We start from the raw sequence: 14,703 nt of genomic DNA on the forward strand, positions 1-14,703 counted from the left end.
ATAAAACAAGACCAGTGTCAACATGTTTTTTTCAAGTTTCCATAAATATATTTTTCAAGCTTCGTTCATACCAAAACAATGAATCCACATGACACGGCCAACAAACTCCTGTTGTTGTTTCGTATGCAGTCTGTGGCTGCTGGTTGCATCATTTTCTGGAAGCATGGCTGTGCCAACAGATTTTTGTCGCACCAACCACAAGTTCAAGCACATCTGTGTGATTTTTATAATGTTCTTGAAGCAAGACCCACACAGTAGACTTAAAAACGCCATTGTTTTGTAATATTTTAAGGCAGAGCCGATGTAGTAATTATTAGGAAAAAATGTTTCCTTACTCATAATATATATATATATATATATATATATATATATATATATATATATATATATATATATATATATATATATATATAAAACTTATTTAGTGAAACAAAAACGTTGGTGTATGTTGTTCCGAAAGCCCCAATTATGTGTCCTAATTCCGAACTAAGCAAGTTTAAAGACGTTGTTTACAAAGCTCTGGATTACTAAACCATCGCACGTCTTCAATAATGATATGTCTATTGTTACACCTTTCCTTTCCCCACAATCCACAGGACAACAAAAGGTTTGCATCGACTCAGAAGGTATTGAGAGGAACGTCGGTGATGCATGGCACACCAATTGCCATAAGTGTAGATGTACGAATCAAGTCATGAAATGTTGCAACACATTTAGCTCCAAGTGTGATAAGCAGTAAAACAATGAATCTGCATGACAATCTGCAATAAACATCACATAAAACTCCCCTGAATATGCTTGAGTGTTTGTTCTTTTAACTGGGAAACAGAAATCGGAGCAACCACAGGAACGATGAAGCAGAAGTTCTGCGATTTTGGAAACTTTACTGGGAAATGTTGCAACAAATGAATTACGATCGGAGGTTGTCTGGGTCAACCTCAACCCACCTCGGATTATTTCATCAGCATGACAGGGGTTTCAACTCAAGACTCTAAGATCTTACGCCAGCCACATTAACCATTAAGCCAACACCAGGCTTAGTAATCCGAGTAAATTGAAGGGGAAACTTTGGGTCATGGGAGGACTCCAGTCCATCTTCTGACTGACCACTAAATCAAGAAGTTTACAAGTAATGTGAAATACAACTGCCATTACTCCCTGGCAAACTGTGATATATGCCGACGATAGTGAGGAAACAATACCCTCTCATCTCAGTTATCGCTTTCCTTTTCTTTATCTTCAAGCTGCACCAGTAAAGGGAAAAGCCTCTCCTTCTCTCAGAAAGAATGTCAAACCAAAACACGTTCAGGCTTTGTTGTAGAATCAGCTTTATTCACCACACTTTAGGATGACGAAACACCGTTGATGACAAGATGGGCAAGGCCGGAAAAATGGGGCCACGCATGCGCATGCCAACTGATCATGCACATACCACCTGCACAAGCATACCTCACTCTATCAACGGCGACGACGACACAAACATACAATGGAGTGACTACCTTTCTTTTCTTTCCGATTATCTCAATGTATATAACTGGATCCACAATATTATACCAGATCAGAGTCAAGGAAATATTTAGGAATTAAAGAGAGCCAACAAATGTTGCAACGAGTCAAATACAAGTCTCAGAGCAATTGAAAATGAAATATAAATATTGGAAACCAAACAGCTAGTAACATAACCGTTCCAAGTGATAAATGAACTCAGACCATTCCAAACATAGTCTTTATCATGACAAAAACCAGGAGTGGTAACAAGACTACTGCAGGTAAAAACCAAAACAAACACTGGACGAGGGCCATCATTTACGCACTACTTCAAAAGTCTAAATGGTAATCGTTAAAACTGCATGGATGGATGACGTAGATGAGTAGAGTGTCTCTGAGCCACAGCAAAGTCTATCCTGTCCGATCTACGAAACGCAGTGGGCACATGAGCCTGGTCAGCACATGTAAGAAAGGCTTGGCAGCATCGGCTGGAAATGGATCGGAGGCACGTGTGGTCGACTCATCCACGATTATGGGTGTTGATAGTTGGCAAGGAATATGGGGTGGGTCTGGAGCTCGAGGTGGTTGTTGGTGGTGTCAGTAACTCTCATCAGAGGATCCATCACCTGTCCTCTTCTGTGGGTGTGGGCAAACACTATCTGAGCAAGGCAGAACCGTGTGGCACTCCGATTTCTTAATGCGATAGGAAGTGCTCCTGAGGTGAGAGCTGGTACATTTGTGGATGTTACACGAAGACACAACCACCAGAACAAGCAGATACAGATCACAGGCTCGAGGCTTGTTACAGTCTGTGTGGAGATCAAATAAATCACCAACCTCTATTTGTGCGGGTTGGGGAGTCCTACCAACAGGGGCCTTTGACTTCTCACTGTAATGTTGGTTGGAAGTGCGCTGATCACGTTGTTCTTTCATCAATTGTCAATCGGTTAGAGGAAACTGATTGTTGCTGACCTGGTCCCGCTGAGTCCACATCTCACGTGCAGATGAGCCCCTTATATGGATGTGGGAGTTCAAATGAGAAGTAGCGATAACAAGTGACAATGGGGAAACTGCCACACAAAGGGTCCTGACCAAGAGCTCGCCCTCCAGTTCTTGAACAGCCTTCTCGGCGACTGGAAAACAGTTATTCACACGTCCAATTATTAAGTTTATCCAATAAGGTTGGAGAAGATCATCGTCCACGAGGGAGAGAAATCCCGAAGCAGGAACAAAATACGGTGTCAGACCAACCTTATCTGTTAAAAACTCTTGCATTCGGCAAATAAGACCATATTTGCATGAATAAGGTTTCTTGTGAAAATGTGTTGTTTTGCTTACGACAAGCTAAAATTTGATGACAAACATGCGTTTCTGCTTAAGAATAATGATTTGGAACAAAAAAAAAGCTGTCAGAACAAGCCAATCAGTTAAAAAAAATGCTTCTATTAGGCAAAGGAGACCATTTTTGTGTGAATAAGTTTTCTTGTGAAAATTTGGTGTTTTGCTTACTACAAACGAAATTGTAATGAAAAGCATGCATTTCTGCATTAGAATAGTGATATGGAACAAAAAACGGTGTCAGAACAAGTCAAACTGTTAAAAACGCTTCTTTAGGCAAAGCAGACCTTTTTTGCATGAATCAGGTTTCTTGTGTAAAATGTGTTGTTTTGCCGACTACAACTTAAATTTTGATGAAAAAGACACGTTTTTGCATTAGAATAGGGATTTGGAACAAAAAGCAATGTGAGAAGAAGCCAATGGGTTAAAAAAATATATTTAAACTTGGATAAGGCAAATCAGACCATTTTTGTGTGAATGAGGTTTCTTTTGTAAAATGTATTGTTTTGCCAACTACAAATTAAAATTTGATAACAAACATGCGTTTTTGCTTTAATATAGTGATTTGAAACAAAAACATAATACTGGTGTCAGAACAAGCCAATCTGTTAGAAACACTTCTATTCGGCAAAGAAAACCAATTTTGCGTAAATAAGGTTTCTTGTGAAAATGTGTTGTTTTGCTTCCTCCGAGCTAAAATCTGATGAACCATGCGTTTCTTCTTTAATATAGTGATTTGGAACAAAAAAAACGGTGTCAGAACAAGCTAATCTGTGTAAAAAAAATTATTGTATTAGGCAAATCAGTCCATTTTTGTGTGAATGAGGTTTCTTTTGTAAAATGTATTGTTTTGCCAACAGCAATTTAAAATTTGATAACAAACACGCATTTCTGCTTAAATATAGTGATTTGGAACAAAAACCTAAAACCGGTGTCAGAACAAGCCAATCTGTTAGAAACACTTCTATTCGGCAAAGAAAACCAATTTTGCGTAAATAAGGTTTCTTGTGAAAATGTGTTGTTTTGCTTCCTCCGAGCTAAAATCTGATGACAACCATGCATTTCTTCTTTAATATAGTGATTTGGAACAAAAAAAACGGTGTCAGAACAAGCTAATCTGTGTAAAAAAAAAATTGTACTGTATTAAGCAAATCAGACCATTTTTGCATGAATAAGGTTTCTTCTGTAAGATGTGTTGTTTTCCTTACTTCAAGCTAAAATGTAATGAAAAACATGTTTCTGCTTTAATATAGTGATTTGGAACAAAAAACGGTGTCAGAACAAGGCAATCTGTTAAAAACGCTTCTATTAGGCAAATTTATCCATTTTTGAATAAATAAGGTTTATTTTGCAAAAAAAATATTTTTGCTTACTAGAATCTAAAATTCAATGAAAAACGCGTTTCTCTACCACCTGAGAAGGACTATGCAAAATATCGTTTTTGAGCCCTATCTCTCAATGGTGAAGAATCACTTTAAAATTTCGAAAAAAAACAAATCGAATAATTTTGTCATGGTCACACACCCAACATGTCCACAAAATTTCATCCGGATCCATCCACAAACAGACAAACAGATAGACAAGCAAACAAACAAACAAACAGACAGACAGAAAGGGGTGAAAACATAACCTCCTTCACCTTCGGTGGCAGAGGTAACTAGGCACAGGGTGGAATCCATATTGGGCATGAGGGATGGTTGAGGCTTGCAATAACACCCTACGCCAGTGAATGCAGTCACCAAGCGGGAACCACCATTCGGCCTTTTAACCAAGAAAGAAGGGTTAAGGTATTCAAACGGTGATTTGTACATCGTCATGGCATGCAAAGACCCACATTTCCTCAAGATCATTGAATTGTTGTTGGAGTTGAGCAAGCTTGTCACGAGAATATTGAGGAATGCCGCCTTTATGCTGTGGTGGTTGGACTGGACCCATGTTAACAACTGTCTGAAAAGGGCCAGAGGCACCAATATAGCCTGTAATCTTCAAATCAAACACTTCATCAAATTCCTCAAGGAGGGTTTGGAACTTGGTCCTGATGAAAGGGGGTGGGGGGTGGGGGTAATTTTGTGCAGGTCTAGTTGAATGGATTCAGAGTGTCTGACATCTGACCGTAAGGGCTTTTGTGTTGTGCTAAAGCATGGCTGGTCCTCCGAATTTTCAACAGGGACAAACACAGGACAAACTTGGCAGAAATGCTTGGGTTGTTGCAGAATGTTCGTCAGATTTGGAATCTGTATCATCCCCGAGACGTTGGAAATGACGTGATGTGGGGGCCATGGTTCCCAAGCATTTCCATAATCATGTCCATAACAGGTGTCTGTACATGGATCGAGTGCGAACGTGTCATCTGAAGAATTGAACTCATGCAGGAGGGCTAGCTCAAGGTAATATCCTGGCCATAGCGTTGTTGAGTTGGATGGAACTCGCAAAATGTGGGCATGTCTTACATTATGTTGATGGTAAGGCCTTTCCACAGATTCGTACTTATAAATTGTGCCATCACTGAGAATCACCTGGTGTTTAGCAGGTCGAACACCAACGTCATCGTACTCCATGAAAGGTGTTCCTGCTAATATGTCCACATACACATTTTCTACAACCAGACCCTCAAATATGAACTCTCCATTGTCACGGACTAACATGAAACGTATTTCTCAAATAACCTTGAGTGGTGAGAAACCGTCAGCCTGGTGAGCAGACTGGGAGCTCTTTTTCATTGGAACACCGAGGCTTTTGGCTGCAGACCATCTTATCATAGTATCCGTTGCTCCGCTGTCAAAGGTAATGCGTGGCATTTGATCACCGTAAAAAGTGTCGAAATATGGGGACTGACGAACCTGGATTTGGAGGGCAGAGGCAGAATTTGCATCATTGTCAGAGTCAAAGTTATCATTTTCAATATTATCGTTTTCGTCATGTTCATCATTGAAAATCCGGGCGACTTGTCGAGTTGCATTCGCGAAGAAAATGACGATCAGCATGCCCAGCTTGCTTACACAAAGGGCACAATTTTCGATTCTTGGTTCTCGAGGCTTTCCTGGGAAGGGGACAGGGCGAGGGGAAAATGGCTGTCGCCAACCAGGTCCACTTGGACGAAACGTGGCAGCACTCATAATTTTAGCAATCGCTGAAGCATGGACCTCATCTCACAGGGATGCCAAGGCTTCGGATATCTCAGATTTGATGGATGCCAGAGTGCATGAATGAATCTCCATACCGTATCATTGTTTGACTAACTTGGGAAGGTCATTGTGTAACAAACGAAGCCACGTGAATACAATCAAATTTTCAAGAGAAGGTGAAAGTTCTTCGTCTTCAGCTGGACCCACCCCTTGGTGGGTGCCGCTATTATTGCAGCAGATTGTCTTCAGTAAAGGCCATGAAGTGCTGATAAAGGTCTTCAGCACACTCATCTGGTTTGAGGCGAATGTCAGAAAAGTCATTGAGGAGAGCACCAGTGGATTGGACTCCATCGTATAGACGTATTACCTGCCAAATGCTGTGTATGGATGTGGAATTTTTCACAATAGTGCTTCGAGAAATAACAGGACAATATTGTGCTATTAATTCCAGAATATTCACTTTCTACTGGGCTGTATGGCATCCCGCTTCCTGGATTTCTGCCCCCATCATTCGTAAATCCCCTGAGGGGGGCAGACCTGGTCTTCTGACACCATTGAGTACCATAAACAAGAAACGGGGTAAAATTGGCTTCCAGTGAGAGTGTACAATGCTAGTTCTGATGCCAATTTTCGAAAGAATTCACAGTTTCAATCTTAATGAGACACCACTATATTGGTGCCCAATGTGTATTTACCATGTTGTGCACTGTCTGTGTGCTGAGGAAATGACAAAGGTCGTGCTATCCAGATAGTATTCTTCTGGTTAGTTGGTCAGGTTTATGTGAAAACGCTCGTGTGTAATGAGGTGGGATTTTATCGTTTGTTCTCTGTCGATTGTTGAGCCAGAGGGCAAATTGAGTTCCAAGAAGACGCTGCCACCACACCAGCAAAGGTAAACACCTCTCCTTCTCTCAGAGCGAATGTCCAACCAAAACACGTTTAGGCTTTGTTGTAGAATCAGCTTCAATAACCACACTCTAGGACGACGAAGCACCATCGATTACAAGATGTGCGAGACCGGAAAAATGGGACCACGTATGCGCATGCCAACCACGCAAACCTACGTCACTCTATCAACACCGATGGCAACACCATAACATACAATGGCACTGCCTTCATATAGTCCGAGCCACAATATCTGTGCAGTAAGGGCTGAACTTAAAGGTTGAAGGAAATCTGCAAAATGATTAGGGTTAGGGGTGAGGCGTGAAGGCAATATGGGGCTGCGACACGCTGCCTGTCACTATCACCGATGAGTGAGTTCATGAGTGCACTGGACTATTGAAAACCTGTAAAGGTGTTAATGTGTGTGAGGAAAGTGTGCAGGTTGATAAACTCAAAGTAGACAAAAATCGTAACAAGGTATCCGCATGAAGAGCCTGGAACATGAAATAATGGGCTGATGGAAGTAAACGAGCGAAATGGAGGCAGACATTCTATGGCTTGGCATAATCCATATGTTTGCCTATTGTCGTGGTGAATGATCGTTGATATCTGATGTTTCGTCCATGCATGGAGGATCAAAATTGGGCATATTCGTCCCGATAAATATGAATTGGGGTTGCATTACCGTATGTCTCGCATTTCCATGGGAAATACACATAACATCCTGTTCGGGGACTCGCTGCCAACATGCTCAGACCCATTAAATAAGGATCGGCTGTTGTGATGCCAAGCAGGTCGACGACTTGTTAAAGTAGATCTCAACCCGAGGTATACTGCATGCAATACCATTCGCTTGACCAGCTAAGGGAGAAGAATGTTGTTTTGCAAAGTGATGACACAATGGAACATAGAAAGAGTGGTTGGCGGGGGCATGGATTGTCTGCGTTTTCATTTAGCATTCGCAGCAGTGTGGTGTTAGAGTCTCAAAAGTCCATAACTACTGTGAGGAAGACAAGATGGACAATAATGTAGTAAAAGGTGGGAAAAACATACAATGTATACATATATATATATATATATATATATATATATATATATATATATATATATATATATATATATGTATATATATATAGACAAAATATGTACATACAAACATATATATATATATATATATATATATATATATATATATATATATATATATATATATATATATATATATACATATAAGTGGAGTATGCTTGGACAATACAAGCAACAACTCGGGTGCATCCTTCATGCAGGATCCCCTTAACTGAATTAACTAGATGGTATTCATGGAATATTTACCCTGCATAATCAACAGTTTTGGAGATATTGAGGTCCAATGTTTTTTGGTTTTTCCAAAGATGGCGCCTGCACCACATGACCTATGATATCATGATCATCATTACAATATTTTACAGGAGGAGGTGCTCCTATGGTGGACATTTTGTGTGCTTCAGACCAATAGTTGCTGAGAAAAAAATTTCAGAATGATCAGATAAGTGTTGTACTTGTCGAATTATGATGTCATAACGAAGTCACTGATGACATCATCATTAACATATCTTATTCCCCAATGGGGAGTAGTAGTTGACAACGAGCCAGGTCTCAATTTTTTCCATGGAGTGGTTTCAGAGATATCGAAAAGCCTGGTGTTGGCTTATTGGAGAGGGTGGCGGCTTGGGATCCTAGGGTCCTGAGGTCAAGCTCTGTTGGCCACTGAATTAATACACCAGTTGGTTGACTCAGCCTGTCATCCTTCTGAGGTCGGCAAAATGAGTACCAGTGCACTGGTAAGGGGGACACTGCACCAGCGGCATAGCCGCGTCCCAACCAATGATGCAACCAGCAGCCACAGGCTGCACTCAATAGAGGGATATAGAGGTGCGAAGTTTTTCCAAGATGGCACTTGTACCAGATGACCTATGATGTCATAATTATCATTATCCTATTCCACAGGAGGAGGCGCTCCGTTGGTGAAAATTTGGTGTCAATCGGACCAAGAACTGCAGAGAAATAAAATTCATACTAAGCGAATCAAGTGCTGTACTTGTTAAATTATGACGTCATAATTAAGGTTACAATGACATCATCAATATATCTTATTCCCAATGGGAGTACTTGACAATGACATGATTCAATTTTTTTTTTCCACGGAGCGATTTTAGAGATATAGAGGTGCAACTATTTTCAAGTTTTCCCAAGATGACATCCGTACCACGTGACCTATGACGACATAATTCTGAAATCAAAAAATATGCTGGGGGAGGCACTCCTTCGATATAATTTTGTGTTAATCGGACCAACGGTTGCCGAGAAAATGAATTTTAAAAACTACAGACACGCACGCACGTACACAACCGAATGCCTAACCCTGCTTTTCGCTTTGCGAGCACAGGGTAATGAGCAAAATCCATCCATCAGTGCTGCCTAAGCAGTCTCCTTGGCTACTGGGCACAATCCTGGATGGGTCACCACTCCAACACAGGATTCCAGCAAGCTGGCACTCATTTTGTCAACCTCAGAAGGATGACAGGCAGAATCAACCCTACCCATTATTAATTCAACAGCCAAGGGGGATTTGAACTCTGGATCCTAGGATCCCAAGCCCATTACACTAACCATGAAGCCAACATCAGGCATTTTGCAAAAATGGATCTCCTTAACTACAGACCAATTAGCTTGCTTCCAATCATCAGCAAGGTCATGGAATCCATCATCACAGTTGACATTGAATCATTTCTTTTCTCAAACAGCCTCATCTCAGATCATCAATTTGGATTCAGACCTGGTCAGTCTACCTTGGACATGCGGCTTCTACTCTCCCAACAATGGTGGAGGCCCTCAATATCAGACATGAGATCAGGGCCATCTCTCTGGAAATATCTCGAGCTTTTGATGGTCTGGAATCCTGCCTTGCTCTCCAAAATTTCTGCCTATGGAATCCAAGGCCAACTCCACCCTTGGATTGCTGACTTCCTCCACTCTCATAGACAAAGTGTGGCTCTCAATGGAACCCTTTCTTCACCTCTCCCTGTCAAGGCCAGAGTACCCAACGGCAGTGTTCTGGGTCGCGTCCTCTTCCTAATCTTCATCAATGATCTCTCTGACCGGAAAATTATCTTTGTCTCTTGGCTGAAGACTCCACCCTCTGCCGTGACATCCCTCAACATTCTGGCAGACAGGCAGCAGCCTCTTCCCTCTCTTCACTCCTTCACTCCTTGACATAATCACAAACTGGTCAAACACTTGGAACGTCTTTTAACCCTGAGAAATCCTACACTGCACTCACTTTCTTTCTCTCTCTGAAAGAACTGTACCCTAATCCCACCCCTCTACTTTCTCAACAACCCTCTCAAAGAAGTTCAATCACTCAAACTCTTGGGTCTCACTATCAGCCATGATTTCTCTTGGGCAAACCACATTTCAAAGTTGACTTCCAAAACCAGACGCCATCTGGGCATCCTCCATCGTACAAAGTCCTTCCCTAGCACACCTGAACTCCTATCCACCAGCAAGGCCTTCGTCTACAGCTTGATGGAGTACTGCTCTACCCTCTGAGCTGGTGCCCCTGCCTCACATCTTGCTCAGCTTGACGCCGTGCAAACCAAAGCCTTCAAGATCATTTGAATTGCTCACGATGAAATTGTGTCTATGGACATCACTTCGCCACCGTCGACAGGTCGGTGGTCTCTTTGTCTTCCACCGCCTCCTTTCTGGTCTTGCACCCTCTGCCCTTTCAGTGCTTTGCTCCCCCCCTCGCCCCAGAGTAGGGCTCACACGATCCACCATCAACCCCTTTCTTGTGAAAATATCTCAATCCACTGCTCATGTCCACTCATTTGTTCCTGCTTTTTCCTGCCTGTTGAGTCAGCTTCCACATCCTCCTCAATCTCATTACTTCCCACCAGGTCTTCAAGACAGCTGTTCACCACCATCTTAAATCGTCCCCAATCCAAAAACCATGATCTACCCTTATTAACCCCACCCAAATCCCTCCTCCTTACAATTTTCCATTATTCCCTCCTTGGAGTTTCCATCTGCATCCAGAAGGAATGCTATCCACTTTTGGCACCTGTCCCTACATAATCTGAGAGCTGGAGCATGTCTTTCTTCAGGGGGTATATAGAGCCTGCTGATACATTGCTGATACAAAACCTGATCTGGAGGAGACGTTGCAATCACGATGGTTCTCTTTCGATTTTAAAAATAACCAAAAGTGGCTGGTCATGAGGTCCGGTGAATATGGTGGATGTGGTATTACCATTTATAATGTTTTGCGTGTTTTGCCTTCTGTTTCCGTCTGTTACGTATTCATCCATCCAGTGCACTGGATCTTCCACGAGCCTCGACATTGTGTACAAAAATAATAAAATAATATGTATTTAGTAAGAAATGTATTGAATTTTTTTTTTATTGATATTTTGCCCTGTTTTTTTTTTCTTTGGTGTGTCTTTCATTCTTGTGAATATATCATTTGTAGAACCTTTTTGACGAACTCACGTAAAATAGACGAGGTGGAGGAGAGAGTTGAGTACTATCACCTTGATTTGAGGATTTTCATTGTTGTTTATGGAGTATCTAAATGTTGGCAACATGTTCATGACACTTTAATGATGCTCGAGTTGGAGTCTGCACACATATTAGCAGGGTCGACCTGAGGGTCAGAGAGTCGGGCTCTTGGTGGTGGACTGTTCAAGTTACTCCCTCATCGGTTCATTTGCACAAGCTACCTGATGCAACTGGTGCATCCTCCACTTGGGTCTGCTTCCTGGTCCTGATGGTGAAGGTTCACATTGGCATTGGCAATGATCAAGCAACATTGCACACTTGGATTAGTAACAATTCAAGGATATCTATTTCACTTTTTAGGACTCATCATTTTGGAGCTAGCTCTGAAGGTCATTTGATCGGAGGAACCTCCACCATGAGCAGTGGTCGGACCAGTTTGGATCCTCTGCCTGCCAAGGTTGGAGTAGCTTGGACAATGGTCCCAAAATGTATCCTTTTAATTTGAGGAAAAGACAGTCTATGTTATAAAAAAAAACAATTATCTTCAACATTCATGCTGGAGACATTGTTCATTTGCATTTCATGATAATGAGCAAATGGCTTCTGAAAACAGCTTTAAAATTTCCAAGATGTGTGAGATGTTAAGAAGTAAACTTTAAAAAGTAAGTTTATTCTGCATTTTCGTGCTGTTCTTCGCATCTGACAGCCAAGTTATGTACTAATGTCTAAGGGTCAATGTGGTTCAAAGCAAACAAATGGCACCAGTCAAGAGGAAAAGGCGCCTTGTTTTGATGGAGGACAGGACTGCCCCCTTCTCCCCCACCATCTCCAGTATACAATCCATTCTCCTCTTGAGGGTCAGTGTTTGACATGCTGTTCCTATCAGTATCATGGGAACCGGCAGAGCATGTCTGTGTTGTGAAATGAAAGCGTCTCTGTGGAAAACTACTGAACTTAATGTTTCCCTCGTTTTAAAATATCCTGCGGAGATTCATGATCTTCAAAATGATTGTTTTGTTTTCCTGATATGCAATCTAGAGAAGAGTTGTTTTTTTGGTATTTTTCTGACTTGTGCACAAGCAGGACAACATCTGATTTGTATGTAGTTCCTAATACGTGTGATCATAGTCTAATCACCTGATCTATCTTTGTATATAGACTCACCTTTTGGAGCTGCCACAGTCGTTATGGACCATGAAACCAGATGGTCAACCACATACACAATACAAGGAATTTGCAGTAGGTCATACTACTGACCCAAAAGTATTATTGCAAAGACCATATGATATATTGTTATGGGTCGGGGTTCGAGTATGGATGAGGTCCACAGGATTGTCGCGGGACCCACCGCTCGCCCTCTAACCCTGAGATCACGAGGCCATGGCCAACTCCGTGGCCTGATGAGTTGTTAAGCAACCACGGGTGCCGGTTGTGATCATTAGGTCTGACAGGGTCCTGACGCCTTCGATGTTGTGTTACTTACTTGTGACCGAATGACCTCAACTAGGGACAGCACATTCAAAGCGTATCCGAGTATTATGGTCGAGCGGAACTGTGAGTGCAGCTTTGGCAAATCACAGAACCAATCAGGGTGGGAAACACTTCTGTCTATCTATTAGGTACACCCCATATCAGATCAATGAAAGGACACAAACGAGAAGGTTTGAAATGTATCAATTATTTATTAACATAAGCACGCAAAGATATAATTAAACCACATATTTACAAGCAAAAGGCAAAAAGACACAAAGAAAGGACTTACCCCAAGCACATATTGGTTTCCCTCTTGTTCAGTCTCACTTACACACAAGACATGGAGCCATCAGCTATCCAGTAAGAAGAGACAAGAGAAGCAGATCGAGGAAGTTATTGGTTCAACTCCTCACTTACCTCACGCAACCAAGCGGGGTTGCGTCGGGCCAAATACTGTGAGAGTAGGAGTTATGGAGATGATGAGTTTGGCGATTGAGTGTCAATGTTGTGTCAGAACCATGTGGTGTGAGTGTATACGGAGCCTTACGACACCCAGGGACTTCAATGTACCCCTTGGCTCGTGGGGTACTCACCTCCAGCCCTGGCATGACTCACTCCTGCACCTCGTACCCCCAACGCAAGATGTACACTACAGGGACTTTCAGATCCAAACACAACAGGGACTTTCAGGTCCTTACATGGCAGGGACTTTCAGGAAGGAAAGCAGGGAATTTGAATGAGGTGGGTTTGGGTGGATTAATGGGGGTAGAAATGATCATGGGTTTGGTTGGGGGAGGATAAGAGGTGGAGGTGAACAGCTGTTTTGAAGACCGAGAAGGAAGAGTGGGATTGAAGAGAGTGTAGGAGTTTGTTTCAAAGACAGGAAAAAAGAGGAATGAAAAGGTGAAGGTGAGCAGTTATTCTTGATTTTGCGACTTTTACCAGAAGGGGGTTGCTGGCAGACCTTGAGCGCCATGCGGAAATATGGGGGGGGATATCTCAGACAGAGCAAGGGGCCCAGCCGCAGAGTAGATGGTAGAAGACAGAAAGACCACCGACCTGCCTGCGGTGAAAGAGTGAGAGGCCTAAAAACTCAGCCTCACAGCAGGAGATACCAATGATCCTAAATGCCCTGGTTTCCACAGCATGAAGCTGAGAAAGGTGAGAGGCAGGAGCAGCAGCCCAGAGGAGAGAGTAGTACTCCATCAGGCTGTGCATGAAAGCTTTGTATGTGTTCATGTGGGCGGAGGAAGGAGTTTGTATGATGGAGGATGTCCAGTCAGCGACTGGCTTTGGAGGCGAGGTTGGAAATGTGGCTTTCTCAGGAAAAATCATGGAGGATTGTGAGACTCAGAAGCTTGAATGAAAGGACTTCAAGAGGATTGTTGAGAAAATAGATGGGTGGGGGTGGGGGGGTTCCAGATGGTGCTTTCGGAGAGACATTGTGAGAGTGTAAGATTTGTCAGGATTGAAAGACACGTTCCACGTGTTGGAGCAGCTTGTAATTTTATCCAGATCTGCACAGAGTGAAGAGGATGCTGCTTGCCAATCTGAGGAATGGCAGATGGTACGGCAGAGGGTGGAGTCATCAGAAAAGGGATAAAGAGGATTTTCCAGAGATTCGAAGAGATCATTTGTGAAAAGCAGAAGAAGCACAGGGCCCAGAACACTTCCTTGAGGAAGTCCAGCCTGGACAGGAAGAGGGGATGAGAAAACTCCATTTAGGGCCACACGTTGGCTGTGACAGGAGAGGACGTCTGCGATCCATAAGTGGAGATGTATTTGGATTCCATAGGAAGAGAGTTTGGTGAGCAGAGCAGGGTGCCAGACCGTATCGAAAGCACGTGATATGTCT

General features: G+C 42.5%; 1 protein-coding gene and 1 long non-coding RNA gene across 3 annotated transcripts in view; one reads left to right on the forward strand and one right to left on the reverse strand.

Moving 5' to 3' along the window:
- LOC147026849 (uncharacterized) overlaps nt 1–786 on the forward strand; it is a 9,337-nt gene extending 8,551 nt beyond the window's left edge. The window contains exon 3 of the long non-coding RNA XR_015058526.1: nt 597–786. This is a non-coding gene — a long non-coding RNA (uncharacterized LOC147026849). The remainder of the gene's footprint in view (nt 1–596) is intronic.
- Nucleotides 787–1,182: 396 nt separating this feature from the next.
- The window catches only part of LOC147026850 (uncharacterized), a 94,963-nt gene continuing 81,442 nt past the window's right edge, over nt 1,183–14,703 (reverse strand). The window contains exon 4 of one of the 2 annotated variants that reach the window (XR_015058528.1): nt 1,183–2,621. The gene's annotated coding sequence lies outside the window, so the exon portion shown is untranslated. The remainder of the gene's footprint in view (nt 2,622–14,703) is intronic. The other variant, XR_015058531.1, reaches the window with a different exon arrangement.

This window comes from Eptatretus burgeri, chromosome 5 (genome assembly GCF_056783735.1).
Source record: "Eptatretus burgeri isolate ZD-2024b chromosome 5, Ebu_testis_v1, whole genome shotgun sequence".
NCBI classification, from domain to species: domain Eukaryota; kingdom Metazoa; phylum Chordata; class Myxini; order Myxiniformes; family Myxinidae; genus Eptatretus; species Eptatretus burgeri.